A 5,623-nucleotide genomic window follows, 5' to 3' on the forward strand; every position below is an offset into this window, starting at 1 on the left:
CCTCGGATTCACTTCTCCGCACGTCCTACCTTCCAGAAAGTGGTCGCTTTTCTGATGAGAGAGTTGTTGCTATTCCTTTCTTCGATCTCCTGTTGAGTTTGTAGGTGTTCAGAATGGTTTGATCCCTATCCTGCTGAATTCCTGAGAGGAGACGAAATCCAGGTCTCCTACTCCTCCGCCATCTTGCTCCGCCCCCCTGACCTAGATCTTCTGACACCAAACCCAGTGCTCATTCCAGCCACATACACCGTTAGTACTAAGAAAAGCTGATCACAGGTACCAAGCACCTGAGACGTTATAGGAACACTGGGAGAGAGCCCTTGCTAATGGCAAAGGCCGTAGTATCTATTCTGTGTCCTCACAGCAAATGAAGAGGACACTAACACACCATTAAAGGTCATTTTGGGTTCCAGTCTAACATATGTCAAATGGACTAGGTAAGTTGCCTTTCAGCTCCGAGAGGTGAAGATCTGATGATGTCGTAATGAACAAAATCACACAAATGGCACACTCAGTACCATTGCTGATAGCATCTCTTTTCCTGGCATGCTTCTTTGATTTTCCAACTATCAGTGAATTTTCTCCAGACTGTATTTCCAAGGGAAGGGGAAGAAGGCTAACAAAGACGAAGCACCTGCTGGAGAAAGTAGAGTACCAAAGGCCTGAGAGGAATGATCTCATTTAATTCACACAGCAAGCCTGTGGATTTCTTCCATTTAATGGATAAGGGACTGAGGCTCTGAGACATTAAGTAACTTAGCCAAGTTCTCAAGGTGAGTGAAGGAGTCAGGATGTGTGACCCCAAATTCCAGGTGCTTTCCATTTACTATACTGCTTGCTTGCCAAACATGAAGAAGTCAAAACATGTTCAGCTGGTCTGGAAGGGAGTGCAGGCAGCTGATAATGATGCATTGTGTTACCTCTTCCTCTTCTAAATACATCTTCCAAAGATATTTTTACTTTCCAGAAGGCTTCAATGCCATCATTAAAAATAATGGCTAGAGACATGAATTGCCAGCAAACCAGTGGGAAAGGCAGTTAGAGACTCTGAGCCAGAATCAGGCAGCAAAGCTGCTTCTAGATTCTTAGCCCTCAGAAATTATGTGAAATAACAAATGTTTGTTGTTTTAAGCTGCTTAATTTGGGACCATGTGGCACACAGCAATAGATAACAAATACAAGGGGTCTATGGAGGATAAGTGACTTGCCCAATGTCACCCGCAGATTAGCAACAAAGGAAGGACTAATGTCAGACCCCTTCACTCCCAGGGTGATGGTCTCTTTACCTCCTCCAAATGCCTCAGTAGAGTGCCCTTCCCCCCAGTACAGAAAACATTGCCACTCATTAACGTTCCAGATCTTCTCGAAGCTGAGGGAAAAGAAAGCTAATGGTGTACACTATGCGGAGGACTAAGGGGAAAAGGGAGAGAGACACCTCTGTCTCTCTCAAAAAAATGAGAGACACCTTTGTGTACATTCATCTCTGGTTTGAATTCTCTGAAGTTGAGCCCATTTGTCGGGAGAAAGAACAGATGGAGCACCATTAGAGTAATACATTCAGAGAGTGAGCAAAGAGGAACCCATGTCTGCAGTTTGTGGAACAATGGCTGACTACTAATGAATTTAATTATTCAAAGCAACTCACAGCTTGATGGAGGAGCAGCCTTCTTAGAAAACTGATTTTCTGATTTTATCTCAATTTCTAGATGCTTGAAATATAGGATTTTTTTTTTTTTTTTTTTTTTTGCAGACCCATTAGTCAAGCCTCAATCAGAACTCCAGCTATCCACATTAGGTACTGGTTTAATTTGTCAGGGTCTTAAAAAGAATAATTCTATTAGATATTCCATTTGTAAATCACACGATGGAATTTATTTGCAATTTCCAAAGGCAGCTAGACTCAGCTGAGACCATATTAAAAGCCTTTGCCAGGTATCTATTACCGTGAGCGTTTCTTTCATTGTATGCACATTGAGACGTGCAAGCCAGTATCTGTCTTTACAGAATGCGACATTACCATGTGGCCATTTTTTAGAAGAGAGAGGGCAGTAACCAGGACTATTTAAACAATATAAATTCTCATCTGCAAAATGTCTGCCTAGAAATTATTGATTTTGCCTTCCCCGAATAGCCTATTAAAGGGAAACATTTTTCTAATGCTTTCCAGGGGGCCTGCAGGAAATCATTACCAGTGGGGACTGTTGTTTTATGAGTCTTTGGAATGGAAACTTTCAATACGAACATGAAATGTGAAAAGGAAGGATGTGATGTGCAGACTCCTGCCCCGGGGGCTGGCTTTTTATTCATTGCCTCCCCTCTAGTTTATTTCTGCAGGAATTAAGCCCAGGGTGTCATTCTGGGAACCAGTCTCTGAATGGTTCCTCCTCCTGCAGGAAATGTTTACAAAGTCAAATGCTGGATTTAATTCCTCCTTATCTGGGCTTCATGCCCACCCTCCCCTTTCCACCTCTTCCCATCAGCAGCCTTTCACCAGGGTTCCCACTCTCAGGTGTGCAGGCTGAAGCATGGCACACGCTGGGTCCAGGCTGCAGCACAAAAACTGTCCGAGTGAGATGGGGAGCTGAGGAACAGTTGGGAGAACGTCACTACAGAGACCGTCTCTGCATGGGGCAGATGGGTGGGACAAAGGCGTGGCATGGTCCGAAATGATTCAGGCACGCACAGCAGTACCCTCACTCAGTACAAGGGATTCCCTCTGGGGCCTTTCCAACTCTTCAAATGTGAAAGCACAGAGCTAGTAATGAGGGTACTGATGACAAAGATGAGAAGAATGAAAGCAGCCATGCTCTACTGAGCACTTGCTGTGAGCACTTGATCCCTTGTTTGCTCCTTATAACAGCTCAGGGAGGTAAGCGCTATTACCCCCAATCTCCAATGAGGGGCATAATTTACCATTGGTCATACACTTACAAATGGCAAAATGGGGATTCAAATCCAAGTGCAATGGATTCCAAGCCCTCACTCTGAGCCATTGACCTCTGAGGCCATACTTGACCTGCTTTGCTTTTGCTCACAATCAAGTTCTTCTAAGCATAGACATCCTTCGGTGCCTTGAGGCCTGCAGGTGAGTTTAAGCGTTGTGTGTTAGTGCGTCCTCTCAGTAAATGGGAGACTCAGCCAGAAGGAGCACACTTCATTCAGTATGTAATGACAAAGCCCCTACTCTGTGTCAGGAACTGTGCTGTGGAATACACAATGGAAATAAAGAGCAAGGGCACTAGAGCAGTGGGGAGATGGGCAATAAACCAAGGCAAATTGGATTAAAGCTATGGAGGACATGTACTGAGTGCCTGTAAGGGGCTGTAACAGGGATATAATTGATATGAGGGGCACGGAGAGGTCTCTCTGAGAACTGCAGGGTGGGCAGGAGTTAGGAGTTAACCGGGAAGGGTAGGAGGAAAGAAATAGCATGCATGAAGGCCGTGAGGAGGGCAGGGGATTTAGGCAAAGAACTGAAAGAAGGCCCATGAGGCCGGTCCATAATGAGAGAGTGGGGAGAATGGCAGTCACTGTAAGTAGGCAGAGAGAAGGGGAGGATCACTTGGGGTCTTATGGGATTTTTATTATCCTCCTGGATGTAATAGGAAGCCTCGAAAAGTCCTGGCATGGGCAAGACAGTGGAACTGTGTGCATTGTTAAAAGTTCACAGGGGCTGCTCTAAGGAGTGGGACCAGAGCCAAGGGTCTTTAAGAGGCTATTGCAGTCGTATAACAGAGACCTACACGGTGGGGATTTGGACTGGAGATGGTGGAAATTAAGAGACCTACTTTACTTGGTTCCGTTGGAAGGAAAGGAAATGCATAGTTTCCTAGGGCTACCATAACAAATTACCAAAACCTGGTGGCTTAAAACAAGAGCAGCTGTTTCTTTCACAGCTCTGGAGCTCAAAGAGCAAACTCAAGGTATCAGTAAGTCTATGCTCCCTCCAAAGGTTCTAGGAAAGGATCTTTCCTCTTCTTAGCTTCTGATGGTTCCAGCAATCCTTGGCATTGCTTGGGTGTAGAGGAGTCACTCCATTCTCCTCTCCATCTTCATATGGCCTTCTTCCTTTTGTGTCTCCCTCTCTGTCTCTGTGTCCAAATCTCCCTTTGTTTTTCCTTATAACACCAGTCATTGGATTTAAGGCCACCTTAATCTATTATGACTTCATCTTAACTTGGTTATGTTGGCAAAGATACTATTTCTGAAGAAGGTCACATTCATAGGTACTGGGGGTTAGGACATATCCTTTAGGGGGACACAACCCAACCCACTACAGGAAGTAAAGATGTCAAGTATAACTTCTGAGTTTCTATCAGGAGCAACTGAGTCAATGGAGATACTAGACTTACTAAATTGGGAAGAATGAAGGAGAGGCAGGTTTGGGTCCAGTTAAGGGCATGTTACATGTGGAATGCCAATGAGTGCAGATGCAAGTCGATAATTATTAAAGTATTAAACAGAGAAGTCTGGGATAGAAATAAATATTTAAATTCAAGCGAATCAATAAGATTGTCAAGAGAGTGTAACAATGCAGCATTATCAGCAAAAAAATTTTCAGTAAACATAATAGCATTGGAAAACATGCTTGTTGAGTGAAAGAAGAAATGTACAGATATCCTGTAGGTGGCCAATTATGTTTTTTTATAAAAATATGTGACTATAAACATATTCACAAGAGGAAATTGACAGAATTGAGAGTGGCTATCTGATGGCCACTTTTGTTTTCTTATGCTTTGCTGAGTTTCTCAAATTTCCTACAATTAAATCTATGGGGTTTTTCATAACATTTTTTAAAAAGACCAGCTGTATTCAGAAATTGAACACGGCTGGAATATGGGGTGTAGTAAAAGAGAAGACTGAAGAAGAATAAAGCTAATTGGTAGTTACGGAGCCTGTTCTAATTTGCCAAACAAAGTCATTTTTTTTCATCCTATATGCAACAGGGAATTGTAAAGGCCTCGACAAGTGGAAGCAGAATGATTATATCATGGAATTTAGTTAGCCATTTTTCTGACTGTAGAAGTAAAATATCCTCATTATAGATGGAAAAAATAGACCTATAGGAAATTACATATCCACTATTAACATTTTTCAGTATTTCCTCCCAATACTCTTGTCTGTACCTATTTTGCACAGATTAGATCAAATTTTAAACAGCTTCCTTTTTTAAAATTTGCCATAACATGATAAATCTTTCATAGTGAATTTGAAAATCCCTGAAAGCATAATATCCTTGTACCACAGAGATAACCTTATTTACTTACCTATTTCTGTTTGAATATGTCATTTTCATTTTTAAATAAATTCTAAGTAATTCTGCAATAAACACCTTTGTCCATAAATTTCTATCAGAACATTTATTAAGCACCAACTATGTGCAGACACTGCACTAAATATCAAGGAAACACAGTTGAACGGCACCTCTTCCTTTCCACCTGCTAGTAGGGCTGCTCCTAGCTCTTTGTATGCACTAATGGCATCTGCCCAGTAGAGGGAACTCTCTGCATATTTAAGTCTCAGTCTCCTTGCCGCAGAGCTAAAAGAGCAAAGTGGCCAAGCTAGCCGTAGAAATGCTTTCTTAGCTAGGCGTTGCAGTTCAGTCCCCTTGCCTCACCATTCA

The sequence above is a fragment of the Leptonychotes weddellii genome, chromosome 2 (assembly GCF_054177405.1).
Source record: "Leptonychotes weddellii isolate Sample4059 chromosome 2, ASM5417740v2, whole genome shotgun sequence".
Lineage (NCBI taxonomy): Eukaryota > Metazoa > Chordata > Mammalia > Carnivora > Phocidae > Leptonychotes > Leptonychotes weddellii.